The sequence below is a fragment of the Tupaia chinensis genome, unplaced genomic scaffold (genome assembly GCF_000334495.1).
Source record: "Tupaia chinensis unplaced genomic scaffold, TupChi_1.0 Scaffold000135_1, whole genome shotgun sequence".
NCBI classification, from domain to species: Eukaryota; Metazoa; Chordata; class Mammalia; order Scandentia; family Tupaiidae; genus Tupaia; species Tupaia belangeri.
In genome coordinates this window covers 1656420-1664882 of record NW_006159604.1, presented here as the reverse complement: position 1 = coordinate 1664882, position 8463 = coordinate 1656420, and positions in this window count along the sequence as shown.

Below are 8463 nucleotides of genomic sequence, written 5' to 3'. Positions count from 1 at the left end.
CTGATAGTATACTCATTTTTTTTTTTTGGAGAGGTTTTTGCTATAGGGCACGTGTGCTTGCCAGACAGAGAGAGACAGAGAGACAGAGAGACAAAAAGCGAGACATCATCCCCAGGGGGGATGGCTATGCCGCAATCCCTTCTCCTCCATTCTCCTCTTGGGATCTTGGGCATGTATGCACACGCGCCCGGTGTGAGTTTAAGCCACCTGGTCCGGGACTCGAACCGCAGTCAACTACATGGGAATCCAGCGACATAGCCATTACGCTAACTGCTGGTCCCCAGTCTACACATGTTTTAAGAGCTGCTCCCTCACACAGAAGAGAATCAGAATTACCTCCTGTGTCACAAATTGAGCCTTTGTTTAGGCTTGTTAGCACCATTAATTTGCACCTTAGAGTCCAGAAGTTGTTTTGTTATTTGCTTAAATTTTCTGATTTGGACCAGAAACTATCTTTACTTTGAATTCAATGACTTTGGGGATGTTCATTTTGGTCTTTACTTATCTATTTGATTTCACAGGGCAACAGGTCTAAGCCTTTGAATCGAGTAGCTCTGCAACTGGCAGGAATACTGGTAATAAAGGTTTTCTGTAATAAAGGTTTTCTTTATAATTATGAAAATTAGGGATAAAAAATCAAATATATATATACATAAATACATAAATATATACACACTGAATATGTATGCATATGTATAATTTTGAAACAGCTGCTCTCTTTATTCCTCTAGAGAATAGGTTATAATCTATGTTTTTAACTCACCCAAAAGATGAGTGGAGAGAAGCTAGAAAAGAGTGATTTATACAAATGGACATTAGTATTTGTAAATACACTAGTATTTAATATTCCATATTATGGATCCTTTCTGCCCTTAGTCTTTCAGCAATCGCTATATTTAAATTATATTTTTATGTGACAAGCATTTCATTTTTGCAACGGTGCATATTCCTTTTATTATTTCATGTAGTATATTTTCATCCATGTCAGACCATACACTTTGTCATGAATTGTCCATCTCTGAGTAAAGCAAACTTGCCTGCTGCAGATCATAGTGGTGGCTGCTCCATTCTTCTCTCCTAGAAGCTGAGATTAGCCAGTACCCTTATAGAAATGAGAACCTGACAACCTGCAGTTTTGATGCTGGGCATGGAATCAGAATGAAGAAGGAAATTAGTGTTCCCCAAAACATTCCTAATAAAATACCAACCATTTCCGGATTTTCAGATCTTGATGTGATTAATTTAAATAAAGAGACAGCTTTGCAGCACATTCTTCTGGTGGAAGGAGGCTGACTCATGTCAGTTCAAGTATAAAAATAGGGAGAATTAATACCCACAGAATTTTTATAGAACACATCCCCATGTTGTCATCCTTTTCTTCCCTCTGTTTCTTTTAAATCAAGAGATTTGCTCTCTCCTGGCCTTCCCGGAAATTGTTCATGCATTGAATAGGCAGATGGTGGGTTGAGCGTTGAGAGATCAAAAAGGACACATTCGTGCCTCAGCAATTTTCTCTAGCTTGGTAGCACAGATGCCTCTTTGTGAGGAGGTATGTAGTAAACCTTCACTTACTGCAGTCAGACCATAATTTTTAGCACAGTTCAATGTTTTTTAAACAAAGAACTTTCTTTTTCTTGAGTTCTTGTGGTCATTGGCCTCTTGTCTGACTGCAACTATTGGGTTGTCAGAAAAGTGATGACACATTTTTGCATTTAAAAACAGAAAATACATCATGAATTTTCAGATGTTATAATATTTACCTTTACTCTGTTTGCATATTCATACTACTTGATAAGTCTAAGAAATGAGAGATAAGAATTATAGTGGAGAAAGATAGTCTTTGAATGATCCTTCCACCTCTTGAACTTGTTAAATACTATCCCAGGGGCTGGCAGGGTATATTGTGGTTAAGGTGTTGTACTCCCACATGGCCAACCACTGTTCAAGTCCCAGATCTGGTGGCTTGTTTTCTCATTTTCCCCTTCTCTCTCTCTGTCTCTCTAGTCAAAATAGTAATAATAATAAATAAAAGAAATAATTCTAAAGAAGTCATAAAGAAGAGGGGAATTCTGAACCCAGTGTTTCCCTTCTCTTTTGTGACACATCATTGTAATCTGGTGTTCCCTAGTTTGCTTGAGTGTCAGCTTCCAATCTGTTTTAATATTTAACTTTCTTTCCTATATTCTTATATATTTACATTTCCTTTTCAATTTTTATTTTAGAAGTCAGAGAATTTAGCAAGAAAAATCTAGAGAAGTTGACCAAATTGATACCCAATTGACAGAGTGTAACTTTCTTTTTAGTTCTACCTATCCAAATATTAGAAACAAGCAGACTATCCTTAGATCATTTTATCCTTAGGAAGTATCACAAACACCATCTTCTTCTCTAAGGCCTCTCAACTTTCAGGGATCTTTTTTGTTTTGGAAGTTACTCTCTATATAAATAATTTCAATCTCCATTACCTCCTTTGTTTTATTCTCTAAAGATGTTTAAATAGCTTTTTTTTCAGGGTAAAATCTCCCATTGGTGCTGCATCTTCAGACAATCAGTATTCTCTCTGTCTTTTTCAATGTAAAGTAGTAATTACAAGCTCAAACTTTGAAGTCAAATGTTCTACATTGAATTGTAGCCACTCCAATTGCAAGTCATAGACTTGGAAAAGTTACTTAATCTCTCTGGGCCTCAGGTTTATTATCTATAAAACAGGAATAATTTTATGTGTTACATAGCATTATTAAAAGATTGAATATATGTAAAATGCAGATCACTATGTGGTACTTAATATCTCTAATTATTCATTTTTATTTATTTATTTTTATATGTTTATAATTTGCATTTAATCACTGTTTATTGAGACAAAACCCTGAATCTGGACCCTTATCTTTTTTATTTTTTTCTGAGAGAGGTTTTTGCTATAGGGTGTGTGTGCTCGCCAGACAGTCAGAGAGAGACAGAGAGACAGAAAGCGAGAAGTCACCTCCCAGGGGGGATGGCCACGCCGCAATCCCTTCTCCTCCATTCTCCTCTCGGGATCTTGGGCACGAACGCACACGTGCCCAGCGTGAGTTTAAGCCACCGGGTCTGGGACTTGAACACCGGCATTTGACTACGTGGAGTCCAGTGACACAGCCATTATGCTAACTGTTGGTCCCTGGACCCTTATCTTTAACCAGTAACAAAAAACAACTCAAAATGGATCAAAGATCTAAACATAAAGCCTCAAACTATAAAATTACTAGGAGAAAACACAGGGAAAACTGTTGGAGACATCAGGGTAGGCAAATATATCTTAAATAAGACCCCAAAGCACAGATAATGATCCAAAAAGTAGACAAATGGGATTACATTTGTTAGAAAAACTTCTGCACAGCAAAAGAAACAATAATTAGAATGAAAAGACAACCCTCGAAATGGGAGAATACATCTGCACACCATGACTCAGATAAAGGACTGATAACCAGAATATACCAGGATCTCAAGCAGCTTACCTGAACACACACACACACACACACACACACACACACACACACACAAACACACAAATCTTAATTAAAGATGGGAGGATGAGCTGAACAGACGACACCTCTTCAAAGAAGACATATGAATGACCGACCATAAAGCATATGAAAAAATTCTTAACATACCTTATCATAAGGGAACTGAAAATCAGAACCACAGTGAGATACCACTTAACCCCAGTCAGAATGACTGATTTAGAAAATAATAATGTGTGGCTTAGGCCGTAGTGAAAAGGAAACCCTCTTACACTGTTGGGAATGTAAATTTGTATAGCCAATGTGGAGAACAATAAGATGGTTCCTCAAAACCCTCATTATTTGTTTTTATATTGTAAAAATTTCCTTAGAGATAAACCTCACTAATACAACTCACTTTTTTTATTGATCTTGCCATCTTCCAATATATTATATGATTTATTTGTTAACTTATAATTCTTGTAAAATTGTCTCTCTTCCTCTGCTAAGTCATGTGCTCTACAAGGTTAGGGATTTTTGGGACCAGCAGTTAGCATAATGGCTATGTCACTGGACTCCCACGTAGTTGACCACGGTTCGTGTCCTGGACCCGGTACCTTAAAACTCACGCCGGGCGCGTGTACATGCGTGCCCAAGATCCCTAGAGGAGAATGGAGGAGAAGGGATTGTGGCGTGGCCATCCCCCCTGGGGGGTGATTTCTCGCTTTCTATCTCTCTGTTTCTCTGTCTGGTGAGCTCATGTGCCCTATAGCAAAAACCTCTCCAAAAAAAAAAAATAAAAAAGATTAGGGATTTTTGTTATTATGTTCATTGCTGCATATCTTTAGTGCCTAGCACATAGTAAGAGTCACTAAATGTTGGTTGAATGAATACATTGTACTTTGGCTTTCTTTCTCACTAATCTATTGAAACTGCTCTGGCAGAGATTATCAACAACTACAAACCCGTGATTTCTCACCTTTTTTTTTTCTTGCCATAGAGTGCTTGTGTTTGCCAGAGAAAGAGAGATAGTTAGAGGAAAAGTGAGAAATCACTCGCTGAGGGATAACCATGTCACAATTCCTTCTCCTCCATTATCCTGTCAGGATCATGGGCATGCACACGTATATGCCCAGTGTGCTATTCAAGTTGCTGGGTCCAGGGCTCTAATTGTAGTTAGCCATATGGGAGTCAAGCACCTTAACCACCATGCCATGTGGTGTTCCCCTCCCCCCTCCACTTTAAGTTTATTTCTTCAATGAGTGAGAAAGACAAAGAGGCATCACCAAAAGAGTCTTCACCCCATGATTCACCCCCAGCTTAATCCAGCCCCAAATCATGGGTACACAAATGTTCATAGCACTATTATTGCTAATAGCTAAAAAATAGAAGCAACTCAAATGTTTAGGATAAAGTCTCCATAGTTAGCTTTGCACAGTGTTTCATTCACCACTAAGCCACTGTCCAGCCCCAATGAACTATTTTTAACACCTCCCTTTCACTCTCAATGTGAAATCAATATGTTGGCATCAGGTTAATTATACTGCCAAGTATCTCTCACATTCATCTGTGTCCTCCCAGATCCATTGACACTACGTTCTTTAGTCCTAGCTGCCATCTCTTTCTTGAGTCTTGCAATAGACCCCTAATTAATTTTTCCTTCTTTTGTTTTTGCTCCTTTTCAATCTATTCTTCATTTAGTAGCTAAAAGATGTTTAAAAATACAATTAAGAGGACCAGCAGATGGCATAATGGTTATGTCGCTGGACTCCCATATAGTCGACCAAAGTTCAAGTCCTGGACCTGGTAGCTTAAAACTCACGTCAGGCTCAGGACCAGCAGTTAGCATAATGGCTATGTCACTGGACTCCCATGTAGCCAACTGTGGTTCAAGTCCCGGACCTGTTGGCTTAAACTCATGCCGGGCGCGTGTGCATGCGTGCCCAAGATCCCAAGAGGAGAAGGGATTGCGGCTTGACCATCCCCCCTGGGGGATGATTTCTCACTTTCTGTCTCTGTGTCTCTCTCTGTCTGGCAAGTGCACGCGCCCTATAGCAAAAACCTCTCAAAAAACAAAACAAAACCAAACCAAAAAAAACCCTCACGTTAGGCTTGTATGTGTGTGTGTGTGTGTGTGTGTGTGTGTGTGTGTGCACGTGCACCCAAGATCTTGAGAAGAGAAAGGAGGAGAAGGGATTGTGGCATGGCCATTCCCCCTGGGGGATGATTTCTCACTTTCTGTCTCTGTCATTTTCTGTCTCTCTGGGTAGCACATGTGCCTTATAGCAAAAATCTCTCTCTCTCTCTCTCAAAAAAAATACAATTTAGATAATTATTATGCCCTTTCTTAAAATTCTTTGCCAGCTTCACATTGTTCTACAGAGTCAAATCTAAAATCATTCCATGGTCTAAATGAAACCACAAAATCTGGCCCTTTAATTACTCAAAAAAATTAAACAGAGTTACTACATGGCACAACAATTCCATTATTAGGTATATACTCAAGATATTAGAAATATATGTCCACATAGTAACTTGTTCTCAAATGTTCATAACACTGTTATTGATACTAACTAAAAAGTAGAAGCAACTCAAATGTTTATCAGCTGATGAATGGGTAAACAAATGTGTTATATCCATGCAGTGTAATTTTATTCATGGAGAAAAAAATTGATAGTATTGATACATGCTACAATGAGCCTTGATACATTATGCCTTGTGAAACAAGCCAGACACAAAAGGCTACATAGTGTATAATTTACTTTACTGAAATATCCAGGAAAACCAAAACCTTAAAGATCAAAAGTAGATTAGTGGTTTCCAGGGAATGAGAGGAAGGAAAACAACTGTGATTTCTATTTGGGGTGATAAAAAGCTTTGGGATTAGATAGCATTTATAGTGGTACTACTTTGTAAATGTACGAAAACAATGAACTGAATACTTTAAAAGAGTAGATTTTATGATGTTTTAGTTATATCTTAATTTAAGAAAATTCTGACTCTACCAGTCTTATTTTCTGATAAAATCTCTTATTTACTATATGGTAGCTACAGTGATCTTCTCTGTAGCTCAAACATTTCACATTCTGTCTTATCACAGGAGCTTTGCATATACTATTCTCTGTGTTACAGAATTCTGTTATAGAAGGCTATGATATTGTGAATGTATTCTCCCCAAATTTATGTGTTTAAACTTAATCACCAGTGTGAGTGGTGGAGTATTAAGAAGTGATTAAATCATGAATACAGAGCCCTTGTGAATGGGATTAGTAACCTTATATGGGAAGTTGAAGGGAGTGCTCTAGTGCCTTCTTTTCTGTCTTGGTACATTATTGTATTGCTAACAGAAATACCTGATATTGGGTGATTTTGTAAAGAAATATAACTTTATGCAGCTCACTACTTGGAGGTCCAGGGTCCAACTTCTGGTGAGGCTAAAACATGGCAGAGGGCAGAATCTTAAACAGTGCAGAGAATGGTCTATTGCTATATGGCTTCTGCCTGCCTCATTTACTCTCTTTATTCACATACCAGAACTAAAGCATGGAGGCCCTGCACTAGTGACCTCATCACTGATCTCTTCCCAAAGGCCCCACTTTCCTTTTCTGGTTTTGAGAGGTTTGTGCTATAGGGTGTGTATGCTGGTCGGAAAGACAGAGAGACAGAGAGACAGAAAACAAGAAATCACCCCCCAGGGGGGAATGGCCATGCTGCAATCCCTTCTCCATTCTCCTCTTGGGATCTTGGGCATGCATGCACACGTGCCCAGTGTGAGTTTAAGCCGCCGGGTCCGGGACTCAAACTGTGGTTGACTACATGGGAGTCCAGAGACATAGCCATTACGCTAACTGCTGGTCCCAAGGCCCCACTTTTTGACACGTAATTAGATTATGTTTCACACCATTAATCCCGATACAGTGACTGAACATACGTATTCTAGGGGGAAGATCTTCAATTCTGCCACTTCTATCACAGGCCCAGAGTGTTAGGACCTTCACAGAACTGTTTCAAGGGAAGGACTCAGGGCACCTGAAGGACCTTGGAGGTAAGTGCTCAGGGGTACAGTAAGTTTTTGCTCCATGCATTCCAGCATATGCTGTTTAGACATCCTAACTGTGGTTCCAGAAGACCAAGATACAGCTTGGGCCATTGCTTTGGAGGGCCCAAGTAGTAAACTTTAGTAACATCTATGTAATGCTAACTTGACAGTCATGCAGAGTGCATGAGCTGTGGAAACATGACTACTTCTACCTATACGTCAAAGGATGCCTTGGAGAGTCTTGGAACATAGGCAGAGTAATGGCGCAAAGGTGGGGTTGCCATAGAAAACTTCCATAGACCAATCTGCAGCACAGTTATGAGGTCAGGGCCACTGCAGAGAGCCATCAGAAGGGTAATGATTAGTGGAGTTATAAGGGTAGGGCCACCCTTAAACCCCAGACCTGTCAAACTACCAGAGAATAACTTCAGTATGGAATAGCTGTAGGCATGACTTTGACATATGAGAGCTGCTGGGTGGGCTGAACACAGCAAAGCCATGGGGAAGAGCTGCTAAGAGTCTTAGGGGCCCAACCCCTATCCCTGGAATGCAGGACATGAAATCAATGCAGATTATCCTCCGGCCTCAAGATTTAATGTTGTTTGCATTTTGGGTTTTAGATTTATTTATAATCTGTTACTGCTTTCTTCATTTATATTTCTCCCTTTTGGAATGGGAATGTCTACTGTGTATGTTCCACCATTATATCTTAATTAATCTAACTACTTTCAATAACAAGTTCAAACATGTGTCTTCAAACACATGTTTGACTTTAGGTATGAAACTGTGAGTAGAATGAATATACTATAAAGTAGCACCTAGCTGAGGCTAGATAGTTTACTGTGGTCATTAAATAGGTATTTGTTAATTTTTTTTTTATTTTCCTTTTTTTTTTTTTGAGAGATTTTCACTGTAGGGCGCGTGCGCTCGCCAGACAGAGACCGACCT